The following is an 18,681-nucleotide window of genomic DNA, read 5'->3' on the forward strand; positions in this document are numbered from 1 at the left end:
TTCTGTGTGCTGGTTTTCTTATCTGAGAAGCTTTGTTCATGCCATTTCTACCCAGATGTTCCACTTATCTTGTATCTCCAAATCTGCTCTATCTCTCCAGTTTATCTTGGCTCCCTCTACCTTCTAGAAGCTTCTTTCATTGCTGCTGTCTGAGCTGAGGGTAAAGAGTCCAGAGCAAGGGGAAGAATGTGGCATCAGAGAGGTGGCAAAGAGCTTAATCCACCCTGGTCAGGTGGCTCAGCTGTTTGGATCATCATCCCATACACCAAAAGATTGTGGACTTGATCCCTGATCAGGGCACATACCTAGGTTGCGGGTTTGATCCCCAGTCAGGGCATGTATGGGAGGCAACTGATTGATGTCTCTCTCTCTCTCTCCCCTCTCCCTTCCCCCTTTCTCTTTCTCTAAAATCAATAAAAACATATCCTCAGGTGAGGATGGAAAAGAAAAAGAACTTTGGCCTCAAGTTCCTCATCAGAAAAATCAGGAAGTATAATTACATATATATAAAGTATAATAATCATGCTATGAAGATGAAGTGAGATAGTTCATACACAGCTGTGCTTCCTAACACGTAAAAGGCTGTTCACTGAGTGTCTGCATCACATATTCTCCTCCACACTCCTGTCTTCCCGAGGGTTTATAGCACAATAAACATAGCAAAGGTCTTGACTTTGGAAAGAGGAGGGCTTGAATCTCAGGGCTGCTCTTACTGACTATGGGATCATGGGCAAATCCCCTCACAGCTCTGTGCCTCAGTTTCCTCATCTGTAAAGTGACCTCCTGAGAGAGTTGTGCGATGTGTGAAATGATGTGCTCAATAAATGATAAGGCTTGCTAACTGCTGAGGCCCCTCTGCTGGGGCTAGGACTAGGGCTAGGGCTAGGGAAGGAGAGTACAAGAAAGATTTTACCTGACTGACAAGGTTGAGGCTGGCTTTGCCTTCTCTGGAGCATAAAGCAGACTCTTACCTGTAAGGTAGGCTCTATCTTATATCTGAAAGTTTTGGAGTGCTTTCCAGCATTCTCTTTCTCTGGCTACTGCTCTTCCTCAGACTCTGGTTTTCCCACACTTCGCAGCTAAAGGTCCTCAGCTGGAGCCTGTCACCACCTGGGTGGGCCCCTTGCAGGGATCATCATGCGACCAGAAAAGTCTGCGTTTCTGCTGCCTGTCACTACCAGAACCAGTAAGTAAAAAGAAGAATTGAATCTTTATGGGCGCTTTATTCAGATGCTGGTGATCTGAGAAGACAGTGGGTTCGTCGGCAGCCGTCCGTCTCGAGAGACGATGGTGTAGCTTCTTAAGAGTCTATCTGCACCGCCGAGAATGGCTGTGCAGTCCGACTCGGGAGTGACACGGTATCTGTCTCCTCCCGTGTTAAATCGACATCTTGCGATGACGCTGGAGTGTCCTCTCCAGTGAAGCTGAAGCTACAGAGCCTGGGCAGGGTGATATGGAGGGTCTGCTGTTGCCCATGCAGCAGACCCCCCCTCTCTTCGCAGCTGAAGGGTCCAAGGGAAAGACGGAGTCAATACAGCTTGGCTTCAGGTGCGCCGCAGGAGTTGCCGGTGTTGACTACAACGTCAAACCGCCTTAGGGACTCCGGCTCCGGATTTTCTGTCGGGGTTTACTCCCTTAGCCTTACCCCTGAAGAGGTATGCCGCAAGGCAGCGGAGGTTTTTTGGGGTCAGAGTTTTCCGTCTCTGAAGACAGTGGATTATGTACCACAAAAACCGTCTTAACATCTCATCTCAAGCCGACCTCTTTATAGGGAGAAGGAAAGGGTAAGGATGGGGTTTGGAAAAAGGTTAATTAGATAAGAGCTGCAGACCTGGGAGAATTTTCCTAGTATTTCTTTATCTGCTGATCAACAATTCTTTATCTGCATGACAGACGTTTCCTCTCTGGAACAAAATGCCTCACATACCGATTTGTTGCCATTGCTTGCAGACCCCCTGGAGCACAAAGGTTGAATTGCTTGTCACCTCCTGGGGTCACTTAGGTCATGCATTCCAGTTCCTGGAATAACAGCTTTCCACATGCATTAATCACTTAAGCCTATCAACTATGACTGAAGCTAAATCTTTAACTCTTGAGTGTCCCCTATCAATCAGGGTTCCAGCAGGCTCCGACTGTGGCCCGGGGGTGCTGAGGAACATTCTGAGTCTTCAGAGCTGCCTGCTGCTCACCTCCTGCCACAGCCTCTTCTGCCCTTCAGCTCAGAGTCAGGCCACAGGCTGCTGTGTCTCAAGAAAAACTCCAGGGGGCTGAGAGGACGCCAGAAGGCCTCCTCTTTGAAGGTCGTCGTCGGCAGCCGTCCGTCTCGAGAGACGATGGTGTAGCTTCTTAAGAGTCTATCTGCACCGCCGAGAATGGTTGTGCAGTCCGACTCGGGAGTGACACGGTATCTGTCTCCTCCCGTGTTAAATCGACATCTTGCGATGACGCTGGAGTGTCCTCTCCAGTGAAGCTGAAGCTACAGAGCCTGGGCAGGGTGATATGGAGGGTCTGCTGTTGCCCATGCAGCAGACCCCCCCTCTCTTCGCAGCTGAAGGGTCCAAGGGAAAGACGGAGTCAATACAGCTTGGCTTCAGGTGCGCCGCAGGAGTTGCCGGTGTTGACTACAACGTCAAACCGCCTTAGGGACTCCGGCTCCGGATTTTCTGTCGGGGTTTACTCCCTTAGCCTTTCCCCTGAAGAGGTATGCCGCAAGGCAGCGGAGGTTTTTTGGAATCAGAGTTTTCCTTCTCTGATGTGCCCTGACTGGAAGATCGAACCAGCGACACTTAGCTCGCGGGCCGACGCTCAATCCACTGAGCCAAACCAGCCAGGGGGTTCTTTGAAGGTGAGGTGAAGGAAGTAGCACAATACCCCTGCCGCTGTTTCTAAAGAAAGCTCTTTGAGAATACTCCCTCCAAGCCCACCCTTTCAGATCCTTCTCTGTATTGGTTTTTTATGGCTGTGCAACAAATCACCACCAATCTAACAGCATAAAGCCAAACACATATACTGTCCTGCATCTCACAGGGCAGAAGTTAACATGGCTGTGTGAATACAGCTGACTTCCTCTTGAAAAAATGAGTCTGTCCTGGAGCTGATCATCTTCACAGCTGAGTGAGCACACACCGTTGACCTCCTCCTCTTCCTTCAGGTGGGCTCTAGAACGTGTACACGTGTACTGAGGCTCTGGGCTAATTACTAGTCCTTCCTCTGGGGTGAGAAGCCCTCAATGCTATCTATCTCTTAACTCACTCCAGTGCCAAAGTCCTCCAGTGTCTGGTCCCTTTGTTCTCTTTGATCACTCAGGCATTCCTTTCCTAGCACACAGACCTGTTTGCTGAGGGTATATAAACAGATGGTCTGGAGGTGGAAATGTGTTGAAATCTGATCTCTTGCTGTTAGCATAGGTAGATACATACTATTAAAGTGAGGAAGCAAAGGGAATCAGACATTATTAAGCATAATAAAACTGGGAAGCACGAGCCTGCTTGCTTCGCCAGGAAGTTACAGCTTCACATGTTTGCCAGGGAGCCACTGGTGTGTCCCCCACAGGCCACTGGGGAAGGGGTAGAATAATAAAGGGGGAAAGTAAGCATGTGCACAGTAGGACTGCTAAGATGGCCAGAATAGGGGCCTGTCAGTCCAGCCTGGAAAAGGTAAATAGATTGGTCAGAGGTGGACCCATCAGGAGCCTGTGAAAGCTTGGGAAGTTGATTGGTTATTTTGAAAAAGCGCCTAGTCCTCCCCAAGCTGGAAATAATATAATCCCAGAATACAAAGACTTCTCTCTCTCACTGGGTGACCCATGCTTGCCCTGCTTGTTTGCGTGTTCTCGCCATAATAACCACGTGGGTCTAAAGCCACGAGGCCAATGGCTGTGCAGGCTCCAAATGCAGGCTCCAGGTGGGAGGCTTGGTACAGCAGCACAGTCAGGAACGGCGCTAAGCTACCTGGATAGGAACTGAGACGGAGACTCTGCTAATGCCCCAACGATGGCACAGAAACTCTGGACGCTGGCCTTAGTTTTGACCTTGCTGAAGACGTGGTTGGACTTTTTCCATGGCAGGATGGACTGAGGAGGGACACAGAGGCAGCCTTCTCTTTCTGCCCAAATAAATCTCGCCACACCTCATGCTCCCTGGCAGGCCCCCCGGAGTGCTTTCCTTGTGACACGGCAAGTACTCCACTTCCACCAGCAACGTTGCTGCCACCCAAGAGTATGTTTCTGTACCTAAGCTCTCCATTAACTAATAAACTGACAAGCTGGACTTGTCTACTTCATTCTTCAGCGTTTGGGGTGCTGCTTTGCATATATAAACTTTTAATGAAAGAAGGGGCCAACTGGGTTCTCTGCTTAGCATCTCACAAGGTCAGAGTCAAGGTGTTGGTGGGCTGGGCCTCTGGGGAAGAATCATGTCCAAGCTTGTCTTTGGCAGAATTCAGTTCCTTGAGGTTGCAGGACTGAGGCCCTGTTTCCCTGCTGGCTGTTGGCCAGGGCCTCTCTCTCTCTCAACTCCTCAAGGCACCCACATTTCTTCTTACATGCCTCCTCCCTCATCTTCAGCAATAATATGTCAGATCTCCCTTGTGCTGTGAATTTCTTTGCCTTTCTTTTCAGCTACCAGCTGGAGACAGCTCTTAGTGATTACATTAGGCCCATGCATTCTTAAGGTCAACTGTGTCATATAACATAATCATGGCGTGACATCTCATTATACTCATTGGTTCCAGGGATTAAGATAGGGGGACATTTTTAGGATTCCCACCTTCTATGTAGTACTGATGTTTCACTGGTGGCTTTGCTAGTTGTTAAAATATTGAAATATTTCTGTGCTAACTAGTAAAAACCTGCTTCCCCCAAATGCCTTCCCTTGCAGTTACCTAGGCGCCTCTTCCTGGAGCCCCTGGTATTTTTTCTCAATTGTATCTTGGAATCCTATTCAAAAATTCCATATTAATATCGTTATGCTCATTTAATCTTCTTGCCAAATTTAAGCCTTTACGACTCCTCAATGTGATAGTTTTTATTTTAAATCTCTGTTGGACAGCTTAGAAAATGGGGAATAGGAAGGGTTCCATAACTTACCCAAAGTCACAGAGATAGTATGTAGCCAAATTGGCCAGTCCCTAACCCCCATCATCCCCATATGGATGTCCCTTGGGCCTTTCCGATGCAACCCATCTAAAATCTAACACGTGCTCCCCAGCTCCAGCTCAGTCCTCCTCTAGTGACTTCATCTCAGGAAGTGGCATCATGTCTCTTGGGTTGGAGAAGCCAGAAATCTAGGAGTTATCACTGTGATCCTCTCTACTCCCCTTCCCTGTATCTATTATCGAGCACTGCTGGTTTGCCTTCTAAGTATACCTGAGGTTGGCTGACTTCTCTCTGTTGTCTCCCTAGTACAAACTGCCACCATCTCTCACTGGTCCTTCAACAACCTCCTCAAGGGTCTTCCCCTGAAGCCACTGTGCCCACTTCAATTCATTTTCCAGATTGTACCAGGGTTGTTGTTGTTGTTTTTTCCCTCACCCAAGGACATGCTTATTGATTTTAGAGAGTGGAAGGGAGGGAGAGAAACATGGTGTGAGAGAGAAGTATCCATCAGTTGCCTCTCACATGCTCCCAGACCAGGGACTAAACCTGCAACCTAGGCATGTACCCGGACCAGGAATTGAACCTGTGACCTTTCAGTTTATGGGACGACGTTCCAACCAACTGCACCAAACTGGTCAGGGCAGTTTTTTGTTTTTTAACTAAAGCATTATTACCAGTGGAAGTGGGGCTCTTTCACTGGGTAGAGAGAAAAGCATTTTACTGCCCATGCATGAGATACTGTGGTGTGGCAAGATTTATTCAGGTGGAAGGCTCCCCTGTGTCCCATCTCCATCCATCCCACCAGGAAAAAAGTCCAATTGTGTCTTCAGCAAGGCCAGACAAAGGCCAGTATCCAGAGTTCCTGTGCCCTGCCAAGGCTAGTCCAGTTCAGCCTTTCTTACCATCTGCCTGGCTTAGCTTGTGCTCCTGGCTGCGCTGCTGTACCTAAGCCCCCACCTGGAGCCTGGGTTTGGAGTCCATGCAGCTGTTGGCTATGTGGTTGCTAAGGCCACATGGCAGTGGAGAGAGAGAACGTGAAGTGCTGGGGTAAGGGTGGGAGAGGGAGAGGGAGGGAGAGGGAGAGAGGGAGAGAGAGAGAGAGAGAGAGAGAGAGAGAGAGAGAGAGAGAGAGAGAGAGAGAGAGAGAGAGAGAAGAACTTCTTTTTTGTTCCCCTGGGATTATATCATCACAGGAAGGACCAGGAGCTTTTTCAAAATAACCAACTTGCCAAGCGTTTGTGGGCTTCTGATTGGCCCACCCCCTTATTAGGCTAACAGGTCTCTATGGTCAAGCACCTCCCCCTGTGCCATTTTGACTTCTACTGTACATGTGCTTACCTCCCCCTTGCTCCCTCCAACAATCTGGTACCAGAGGGGGCAGTGGAAGGGGTGTTAATCCTTGGCAAGACAATGCTGTGATCCCCTGGAGTGTGTGAAGCTGTAGCTTCCTGGTAAAGCAGTAGTTTCCTGGTGAAGCAAACAGACTTTGCTTCCTGGCTGATTATGCTCAACAATGTCCAATTCCCTTTGCTTCCTTCCTTATTAATAACTAACTTACCATCTATAGTAACAGCACCTGATGTCAGTCTTCTGCCTACAGTTCATCACTGGTCTGCTGTTGCTTTAAGATGGACCTGGCCTACTGATCCCCTAGTGGTCCCCTCCAACTTCACTGAACTGGACCTGCCCCCCTTTCCTTTTCTCTCCACAGTGATCTTCTTTCAATGTCTCTAATGAATCAGACTCCTGCCCCCTCAAGACCTTTGTGCAGACTTGTATTAGTCTACTCAGGCTACAGTAATGAAACAGGCTGGGTGGCTTCACAACAGAAGTTTATTTTCTCACATTTCTGGAGGCTAGAAGTCCAAGATCAAGGCGTCAGCAGGATTGGTTTCTGGTGAGAATGCTCTCCTCAGCTTGCAGATAGCCATCTTCTCTCCGTCCTCACATGGCCTTTCCTTGGTGCTCCCATAAGAGAGAGATATCTGGTGTATCTTCCTTTTCTTATAAGGACACCAGTCCTATTGGATTAGGGCCGCACCCTATGACCTTGTTTAACTTTCATCCCCTCCTTGAAGGTCCCATCTCCAAACACAGTCACACTGGGGATTGAGCTTCAACATCTCAATTTGGGGGAAGGGGACATAATTCACTCCGTAACTGTGCTATTCTCTTGATCATCACCCATTCTTCAGATCTCAGCTCAAAAGTCACTCCCCCAAGACTCCCAAACTAGAAATGATTCTCCTGTTATTTGCTTTTCTGGCCGCATGTATATTTTCTTCTGTACATTTATCTTAGTTTGAGATAATATTTTTATGTGATGATTTGGTTAAGACCAGTCTCTGCCTCCAGGGTCTAAGCCCCACAATGATAAGGACCAGCTCTGTTTTACTCTCCATTGTTCTTCCATCCAGGGACAGTGCCTGGAACACAGAAAGAACAGCCTAGACTGCCTGGACTATTTAATCTACGCTATGGTAGACTCTTCCCCTCACCCATAATGGGTGATTCTCAAAGATCCGAAAGCTGTGGTATAAATCATACACTTACCCACAGGGGGTGTTTTGGTGGAAGTGGAATCCTTGCAGTGTTGTGAGAAAAAACATTTTGGGTGACCCATAAGGGAGGATAAGGTCTGGTGGTAAGATTTATTTGGGTGCTTGATGCAAAATCAATAGAGAGCCATGGAAAAAGTCCAACCATGTCTTCAGCAAGCCCGAAACAAAGGCCAGTGTCCAGAGTTTCTGTTTCATATTAAAGGTTAGTCTTTTGGAGCCCACGTGGTCTGCTGCAGGCCCACATGGTTGCTAGGCCCACATGGTTGCGTGTGTTCCTAGGCAAGAGAGAGAATACATGAAAGAATGGGGGGCGAACGCGGGTCACCGAATGAGTGAGCGCTTCTTTCTTCCCCTGGGGCTGTATTAGCTTGGGTTTGGGACAGATCAGATGCTCTTTCAAAATAACCAACTTCCCAAGCTCTCTCATGTTTTTGATAGGTTCACCCCTAGTTAGGCTGACAAGCCTCCTCCTGCACCCCTCAACAATCCTGTACCATACTGGAATGGGGAAGGGATGAGTGTAAATCCTCTTGATGGAGCAATGGTATGATCCCCTGGGGTGTGAAGCTGTAGCTTCTGGGTGAAGCAAACAGGCTCCAGCTCCCCAGTTTATTAAGCTCAATGCCTAATTCCCTTTGTTCTCTTTCTTATTAATAACTAGTTAACTACCTACAGTAACAGGCAGGCTCATAAACTATTGAAAGCACCATGAATTGTGGCTTTGGTTGAAATTGCAACTCAGTGTGAGCATACTGGTGGCCTCTTGCTGTTTAGCGCCTGAGTATACTTTTTTTAGTGGAATTAGAAGGTATATTTACTATGATTAAATCATTCAGGCTGGTTTTGAGGCAGGATAGAAAGAAGGTGTGGAAGGATCCCGACCAGTGAGTGAGGAAGTAGGAGCCAACATCCTCTTCCACCTCCGGGCATGATCAAAGGGAAGCAGTTGATGGCAGGAAACCCTTGTGGTGGTGGAGGAAGTCACAACAAGAAGCCACTCTCCCACCCCCCAACCAGAAGGCAGAGCCAGAATTTGGCACCATAAAGCTTGAAGACAACCCCCCTCCCTTGGAAACGCATAAAAATCCCAAGAACTAACTGACCATGTGAGCAACTCACTCCTGAGTTGGCCCGTGTCCACTCAGACAAGTATTTTTTGCTTCTTTCACAGTGGCGCCACGTACTAGCCTCTTTCTTTTTCTCTACCTGTAACTTGCTTTGTTCTCACTTCAATTCGTCCTTGACATTTGTCCTGGGCGAGTCAAGGACCCGGGGGTAATTGTCCAGTAACAATTTTACAACTCTTTTAAGTCATTGGGCACTTGGGGTGAAAAATAATAAAAGCTCTCCCTGTCAGGCCACAAGGTGGCAGCACAAAGCAGCAAATCAAAGCAAGACACAGGCTTCCTTTCCTTTTCTCTGGCGGGAGCGCTGGGGGTGCTGGTTGACTTCATTAGGGGACCTTAAACTAGGAAGTATGGGCTCTGCCACCACTGGCTTTAGTCTGCTGCCCATGAAGCCTGGGGAGTGCGATAAAATGCAGATACTGACTCAGGGGCCTGGGTGGGTCTGAAATTCTATGCTCCTGACAAGCTCCCAGGGATATATGATGCAGCTGGTCGTGGACTCACTTTAAAGAGCAAAGAAAAGGTTTAGTGGATCTGTATTAAACATCTACTAGGTGTCAAGCACCAGGCACTTTAAACATAACTTCTTTATATATTAATTTTTACATGTCCTTTATGTATCCATTTTGTACATTTTCCCTATTCTATCACCCTTCCCCCTTAAGTTATTATAGAGCTGGGAATTTGCCCTGGAGGATATCTAGAGAAATGCCCAGGCCTCAGATTTCCCTTCCCACAGGCCGACCCTGGCCATAGTGCAGAGAACAAGTGCAGGTGCTAAGAGTCGGGGAGAGGAGGCCGGTGATCGGGCCTTCGAAGTTGTCCAGGACAGAGCTGGTGGCTATGACTAGGGCAGTGATGAAAAGGGAAAAAATTGAGGAGTGCCCACAATAGTTAGGTGTGGTGATTGGGATTAGGACTGGGAAGAAAGGGAGACTCCAGGGGGATTCCCAGGATGGAAATGGGTGCCACTGATGGGCATGTGGGACTGGGAGGCGGGGATTGGGGCAGGGAGGAGAGAGGCGGCTCTGGCAGGAGCACAGGACAGGGCACCCCAGGGGTCAGGCTTTGGGGTCAACCAGGCAGCCAGCGCCTGGTACAGAGCCTGGCACCGCGCCTCAGTAAGTGCGTGTAGAATAAGTGAAATTGAACTTCTGGGCCCTGAGAGGTGGTATGATAGGGACCATCAGATGGGCAACTGAACCCATTGTGCCTGAGAGTGTCTGGGTTGTGCCTGGGGCCTCCGCCCTGGGTCATTGAAGACAATTTGTGAACTGTCTGTGCCCAGCGATTGGGCTCCTGGCCCTGGAGACATGGCCGTGTGGAGGTCACTGGAGCCCTTACTTTTCCTGTGGCGCATGTGTTCTGGGAACCAGAGAATAATGTCTTCAATTGCCCAAGCCCCACAGAGGTATGATGGCAGGGCTCACAACAAGGTGGCGCTCATAGGTTTTCTTTATTTTTATTCCATCCAGGCCCCTGAGGCATTTGGGATTCCTTTTGTGTTGCTGAATAGCACGCTGACTTAGTCTTCACAAGTTAGGAAGCTGCCTCCAAGGAGCTGCGGTGTTTGCAACTACCCCTGGACTGGGAAATACAGGCCAGCATTCCCAGACCAAAACCAACCACTCAGTTTGGATGGCTGACCCCCAAGGCATAAGAACACAACATTCTGACAGGCTGTGTGGTCTCAGGCAAGTCATTTACTTCCCGGAACCTCAGCTTTCCTAAAATAAAACAATGAGGGTAATAATCATTCCTCTCTCATATAGTTTTTGGGGAAAGTAAGAGCAAATGAAAGCAGTACTGTATTATTTTCTTTATCAGAGCCCCTCGAACCCAGCCTGGCACAACCACTCCAACTGGATTCGTCAGCCATCGTTTACAGAGTCCCCTCCCCATACCTGGCCCTGTGCTGGCTGCTGGGGAGGCAAAGATGGGTGTGAGGCAGTGGCTGCCTGAGGGGCCTACAGCCTGGGGGAATGCCTCATGAAGATGAGTCCTCACTGGACCCAAGATTGTAAGTGATGCCCCCGAGGTCTCACTGCCAGTGTGTGGTCCACCTGGGTATGGACCCAGAGTGTCCTAACTGCCAGTCTGAGGAGACAGAGGTTCAGAAGAGTGACTTGGGCAAGATTGCCTCTGATACCTGCACAATGCCTGTTAACACATTGGCGTGAGGTTGGATGGTCCTGGTGAGTGAGGCCCCAGTTCAAACTCCAACATAGGGATTTACAAGAAAGCAGCGTCACTTTACTTCCAGAAATGATGTGGTTTCCTGTAGGTCTGAGCCTTTGCAAACACCATAACTTGATGACTCAGGGCCTCCTGGACGGTGGGTCACGTGTGCACTTTTCCTTGAATGAAGTTCCCCTGAAGAGTTCCCCTCTGTATAGACAGTTTGGTCTGCTTTCTCTTCTTAGGAAAGAGGCACCAGGTGAGGCTGGCTTTTCCTTGATGTCTGCTCAGTCAGGGAATGACAGGAAGTCAGACTGGGCTATAAAGACCTCTTCCCAGGTATCTGGTATCAGTGCCTCTTTCTGTATTTTTTCAAGAGGATGTACTCACTTAGAATTGTAGCATTTTGGTTAGGAGCACAGACCCTGGAGCCAGATTGAGTGGGTTCAAATCTCACTCCACTACTCACTAGCTTGGGCAGGTGACTTAACCTGACTGTAGCTCAGTTGCCCCTTCTGAGAAGTGGGCTGCTGTGAGGATGAAATGAGCTCATCGTGAAAAGTGTCTGTCACATAATAAATGTGTGAGCTCTTCTGTATCTTCTCTACCTGCCTTGCTTTGCCCTGAGTTGATGGGGATGCCATAGAGGGCAAGGGACATGGACATTTATAAAACAGCATTATAGCCGAAGCATTGGTACATATGTCATTTGGACACTCTTAATAGCCATATAAGGTAGTAACTTTCAGTTTTATGTGACCCACGAGGAAACAGGTTCATTGTGAGGAAGTGGCTAGTGCCAGGTCACTTCTGCTGCAGAAAAGCAACCAAGTCCTCAGCCCCCGGCTGAAGCATCCTCTGCTGTCCTCCCTATCCCTTGGTCCCAGGCTCCTAGGCCCTCAGCTGCCTCTCAGTGCCCCCTCACTCTGATCTGCCCAACTTGGGAGTCAGGACACTGGGAGTGTTAGAGTAAATGACACTGACTGTTCTAACGAATAACCCTCACTTCTCAGCACTTCACCACACTGGGAAGTGTTCACTCCCATTGCAGTTTAATGCAGGCCAGACACGGTGAGGGGGTCTCGTCCACACAGTCACTTGAGGACCCAGGGTCCTTTCATGTAGTGACCTTGCCACCCTACAGGGGCTCAGGAGTGAAGCAAGATCTCCTGCTGCCAATGTCAGTATTTTTTCTACTCCCCCTGGTCCAAAATTCATCTAGTGCAACCATCTCAATTGGAGAAGAATGACTTGGCCAAGGTTACTCTGCAGGCTCATGGCAGATTTGGGAGTAAAATCAGAGCATTCGGGACTGTCAGCAACTTTAGATACTGTCAGGTGCAATCCTTTATTCAACTGTTGAGAAACCAGGCCCAGAAAGGATAGCAGGTGACAGTATTTCTCCCAGAGTCTGGCTTGGCTGTTCCTAGTGTCCCCACTTGGGTGGGTAGGGTTGCCATTCACTGACCACTGACCACTGGAGAAAGGGCAGCCTGGGGCGGGGGTGGGTGGGTGTGTGGAGCATGGAGATTAGGTTTGAACAGGCTGAGTGGGAGGTTTTTATGAGCTATCAGCCATTGGGAGAGTGGGGCTGGAGTTGGGAGTGGAGTGGCACAGGAGGCAGGAGTTGAGGCAGGAAATGGGGCTATTCAGAAATCCTGGGTTAGCGGTAGCTGATTCCAGAACAGTCTGTAACCTGTAGAGAAAACACTGACTCTGAACAATCAGAGTCCAGATTTCTATGAGACTTGGTTGGGAACTTGCCGATTAGTGACTGCAGTTTGGGAGAGGAGGAAGGCGAGGAAGAAAGAGTACTAAGCTCTAGAACAGCATCCCACAGCTTGAAAGGCCCCCAACTTTTTACAGATGGGGAAACTGAGGCTGAGAGGTGGCAGAGACTTGGCCAAGGCCAAGAGGCCCCAAACCAGGCCTCCTGTCTGCCTGGCTCCTCCTCTCCACCCCATTTCAGCCTGTTGAGAATAGCTCTTGACTGTCGATAGCCAGCTTGCAGTATCTTTCTCAGGATCTCTGGAAACAGAGGGAGCAGCTGGCTCTTTCCCAGAATCTGAGCCCTTTCATGTGTCTGCCTGAGCTCCCAAAGGTCACCCCTGGAGTCAAGGCTGTTGCCAGCTCTCCATCCACATACCCTCCTGGCTCTCAGCCCTTTGTCTCAGAGGGCAGACAAGATTTCCTCCTCCAAATGGCCAGCATATCCGCCCCCCTCCCAAGGCTGCTGGCCCAGGCTTGGCCTTCCCAGAACAGAGGCCCCAGAATAGTCCCGGACCATCTCATTTAGGCAGAAAATACCTTCCAGGGAAGTGAAGGCCTTGAGGTTCTAATCTCTTTCTTACCCACAGAGGGCAGTTTCCTTTTTTAGAAAGGGAATGCAGAGGACACAGAAGCTCCTTGCTTCTCCATGAATAGACTGTATCCCAGGGATAGAATTCCAGGAACCTGTAGGGCCACTAGAGAGGAGGGCTGTAGGCCTGTCACGGTTAGCTGCAAGGGAACGGCAAGTCCGTTGCAGAGTGGCTGAAGACAGCTCCAAGAGTCTGAAAAATCCATCCTGGTGCCCAAGCTGGTGCAACTCTGGACCAATAGGAATCTCAGGGATTTCCCATAAACTCACTCACCCACCTTCAAATCATGCTCACTGACTCATCCTCCCCTCCACATAACAAGTATTTATTAAGCATCTACTATGTGTCAAGCATCTTCTAGGCACTAGAATGTTTTGTATACATCAGATAAAACAAAGATCCCTGATCTCAAGAAATAAATATTTTAGGAGGGGAATGATTAAAAGAGGCCTTTGTACTATTTTATGTATAACCAAAGGCAGGTTAGGTGTTGGGTGGACCAGAATTTAAACCTGCTGTGTTCTCTGATCTTGGGTGGCTGTTTTAACTTCCCTGAGTCTTATGTGGAGATAAAAATTCCTACCTTATCCTCAGTTGGTTAAATATAGAGATTTCATATTATCCAGCAAATCTCCAAGGGTATATTCCCATGGGAAACGAAAACATTACTTCCACACAAAAACTTGTACATGAGTGTTTACAGCATCTGTATTCATAGCAATCAAATAGTAGAAACACCTCGAATGTCAATCAACTTATAACATGGATGAGGCTTGAACATTATGCTAAGTGAGAGAAACCAGACACAAAAGACCACGTATTATATATTTCCATTTACATGAAATGTCCAGAATAGACAAATCTATAGAAACAGAAAGTAAATTAGTAGTTGTCTAAAGCTGGTAAGAACAAAAGAATTAGATGGCTAAGGGGTGTGGGGTTTCTTTTTGAGGGTAATGAAAATGTTTTAAATTTATTATGGTGATGGAGGCACATCTCTGTGAATACACTAAGCGTCACTGAAGTGTACATTTTAAATGGCTGAATTTTATGGTATGTGAATTGTATCTCAGTAAAGCTGAAAAAAAAAACACCCAATTCTACCATGTAGGGGTGTTTGAGAATTAAATGGCCTATGGATACAATATACCGATCTAGCATAGTGTCTGGCATTTGATAGATGGTCAGTGGATGCTAACTTTTATTTTGTTGATAATCCTTAATAGGCTGATTTATACAAACGCTTAAAAATATGTCTGTTGTCTGGGACAACTGTAATAGAACAACAATAAAAAATAAAAAGAAAAAAAAGATGTATCTGCATCAAGAAAAAAAGAAAGAAAAATGAAATACTGTATAAAAATGTCATTTAAAGGGTTTCAAAAAAAAAAAAGAAGTCCCTTGTCAATGTAAGAATGGAGTAGCCTTTGGTAACCCATGTGGTGGTTTGAGCAGATTGTGCTCCCTTACTCCCCATCCCAGTCCTTTCTTTGCCTGTTGAAATCCAGTCTGTATCACAACCCAGCTTGGATGCAACCTCTGTGAAGTTTCCCTAGAAGTCTACCTCAAAATCCTGGGTATTCTCTGTAGTACCCCAAACAACAGACATTCAGAGGCAAGCTCTTTTCACAATCTGGCTTATTCCCAATTCCTTGTGAACACTGTTACTCCTTGTGACCTGCCCTCTGTGACCAGCATGGCACCTGGCACAGAGGGCATGATCCTGTAACTAAAGTGTTTACAACACACATACTCTGTCTTTCCTGGCACAGCACCTGCAGTGGGTAGAATTCTCAGATGGCCCTCATGACTTTTGCCCTCTGGTTACATGGCAAGAGGAATTTTGTCCACCTAATTAAGATTACTAATCAGCTGACGTTAAGGCAGAGAGATGGGTTGGCCTAAAATCAGAGTTTTCATCCACTGGTAGCAGAAAGGCAGTCAGAGAGACTCAAAGCTGGAGACAGACTTGACTTGAGGGAGGTTCTCCATTGCTGAGGTGGAGAGCTCCATGGGCACCCCCTGCGAGCGGCCTCTGGAAGCTGAGAAAAGACTTTGGCTGACAACCAGAAAGGAAACGGGGTCTCAGTCCTACAACCACAAGAAATGGAATCCTGCCAACAACCTGAATGAACTGGGGAGCAGGATACTTCCCCAGAGCTTCTAGATAAAAGGCCAGCGCCACGCACTATTTGACTTGACCTTGGCCTTGTGAAATCCTAAGCAGAGAACTCAGTTGAACCTACCTGGATTTCTGATCTACAGAATTATGAGATAGTAAGTACAGCTGACCCTTGAACAACACAGTTTGGACTGTGTGGATCCACTTACATGCAGATTTTTTTCATCTTTTAAACAACGTAAACTTATAGTACTGTTAATGAATTTTTTCTTCCTTATGATTTTTAATAACATTTTCTTTTCTCTAGCTTACTTTATTGTAAGAATACAGTATATAATACATAAACAAAATATGTGTGAATCAACTGTTTATGTTATTGGTAAAGCTTCTGGTCAACAATAGGCTCTTAGTAATTAAGTTTTGGGGGAGTCAAAAGTTATTCTTAGATTTTTGACTATTCAGAGGGTAGGTTTGCACCCCTAAACCCTGTAGTATTTAAATAACTGTGGGTGTTATTTTAAACTACTAAGTTTGTGGTAATTTGTATGCAACAACAGAAAATTAATATGGCACCCACCTGTAGAGAAAAGTTTTATTGCCATTTTACAAGTGAGGAGGGCCAGAGAGTGTGGTCACTTGCCCAGGATCGCACAGCCCATTATCGGCAGAGCTGAGAAGACGCTAGGGCAGAGGTCAGAAACAATTTCTAGAAAGCTCCAGATAGCAAACAGTTTAGGCTCTATGGTTTCTGTCACAACTCCTTAATTCTAATGTTGTAGCACAAAAGTAATATGTAAAGAATGAACTTGGCTGTGTTCCAATAAAACTTTATTTATGGACACTAAAATTTGAATTCTGTAAAATTTTTATGTGTCATAAAATATTCTTCTTCTCTTGATGTTATTTCACCATTAAAAGAAATGTAAAAATCTTCTCAGTTAGTGGACCCAATTTGGTCTGTGGGACATAGTTTGCCAACACCCCCACCTCAGGTGCCTGAATCCTAGTCCAAATATCATGATTCTGTAGAGTAGCTAAGAGGCTGGTGAAAAAGGCTCTGGATGTCATAAGTCTATGTCTGGGACCCTGTTATACTTCAGATTCACTGTGTCATTTCAGGCAATTCACTTTCCTTTCCTGGGCCTACAAAAACAGAAACCAAAGCAGATCAGTGATATTTAAAACTTTTCTCTACCCACTCCCCACCCCCTTCCTAAAAAAAACTGACACAGAACTCTAGCATCAAAAACTGATTCTAAAAAATAAAATAAAGTAAAATAAAAACGCCCTGGCCAGTGTGGCTCAGTGGATTGAGCACAGGCCTGCAGACGGAAAGGTCGTTGGCCTGCTTCCTGGTCCCCGCACAAGCCTGTGTTGTGGGCGGGGTCCCCAGTGGGGGCGTGCGAGAGGCAAGCAATCGATGTTTCTCTTCTTTTCTTCCTCCCTCCTTTCCCCTCTCTCTAAAAATAAATAAATAAATCTTAAAAAAAGAAAGAAAGAAAGAAAGAAAAAGGGGACATGCTCTGATTGGCTGGGAGAGAGGCCAGGGCCCCTGCCTGCTTCTGCCCACTCCACCCTTTCTGCTCCTTATGTATAAGAGACATCCTGGGAGGTCTGGTTTAGAAGTTACATGTTAGTTTCTAATACTTTTCTATGGCATATGGGAAAAACAGGGCTCAATTTTTAGGATCCCAGGTTTATTTTCTCTTATATTTCTTTATATCATATATTTATTTTCCCTTTTCTCTGCAGACTGACATCCTTTGAACCATTTAGTCTCCAAAGTGTAACTAAGATATCTAAACCAGGGCTTCTCAGCCTTGGCACATGACACCTGGGATGGGATGATTCTTTAAGGTGGCTGCCCTGTGCACTGTGGGATGTTTAGATATGCCAGTAGCATCCCCCCACCATAGTTATCACAATTGTGACAACCAAGAATGTCTCCACACACTGCCAAATGTTCTCTGGGGGTTGGGGGTGGGTCGAATTGCCCTGGGTTGAGAACACTGGTCTAAACCCCTCTTTCAGGAAGCCAAGCCTCAGAATCCTGTTGCTATTTGGCATTAATGAATGCGCTCGAGATCTTTCTTTAAACATAGTTCCAACGTAGACCTTGACCAGCCTTGGCTGCATTGCTGGCAGACCTTGAGATGCCCCTACCCCATGAGTCTTCTTCCCTCCTTACAGAAATGAGTGTGCGCCTAGGCAGGGGACAGAACAACCCGCCACTATTGTACACCTCATGCTGTTCATGGCTTCTATTCATGGTGGGCCTACTGTGTGCCAGCTTTGAGATGACACAGGAGGGTGGGGTTGGGATAGGACACCAGATGCCCATATCTGCCCTCGAGATGCTGTCTATAGGGGAGCCAGATATTAAGCAGATAACTAGAATGCAGTGAGTTTTGGGAAGATGTTCATGAAGAAGTGTGTGAAATGAAGAGAAAATCTATTAAAAATGGTATGCGATGTATGACCAGAGTTTTGTAAATGTACACATTTAGAAAGAGTTATATCAAAATGTTACAGTAGTTTGTTGTCTATAGGTTGTGATCCTGCAAAAGGATGCTGGACCCTGTCCTGGAGGTAGGAGGTGGAGGAGGGAGGTAGGGAGCATGCTCTACCAAGACGATCATGGATTCTCTCATTGTTTCTCTTCTACTTACAGATTAATAATAACAATAATAAAAATAGCCCATATTACTAAGTACTTACTATAAGCCAAGTACTGTTGCTAAGCATATTATGTAATAAGTCCTTTAATCCTCATAACAACTGCAAAGACCTGATTCCAGTGCTTATTTCTCATTGCTTCTCCAAATGAGGCTGTGGGCCCCAGAATCACCTGCCCAGGGGGGTGGACAGAGCCTTTGTGACTGAGGCTGCACTTAGGGAAATGTTTTTCTTTCTTTGCAGATTAACAACTGTTCTTTAGCTGTGAAGGGGGAGATTCTGCATGTGGATCTGGAAAACTCAGACTGGTGTGGATTTTGACACCTTCCCTCAGGACCCCTCACTTGTTTATTAGCTGTGTGACCCTAGGCAACACCTGTCTCTCAGACTTGATGATTTTGCTGAGAGACAAGTAAACAAGAAAAACAAATATAACATTGTATGTCAACTGTAATTGAAAAAAAAACTAAATACACACACACACACACACACACACACGAGCTCTGGCCAAGTATCTCAATTGGTTATGAGCATACTTCTGAAAATCAAGGTTGTGGGTTTG

Source organism: Furipterus horrens, unplaced genomic scaffold (genome assembly GCF_987537825.1).
Source record: "Furipterus horrens unplaced genomic scaffold, mFurHor1.1.pri manual_scaffold_3, whole genome shotgun sequence".
Taxonomy (NCBI): domain Eukaryota; kingdom Metazoa; phylum Chordata; class Mammalia; order Chiroptera; family Furipteridae; genus Furipterus; species Furipterus horrens.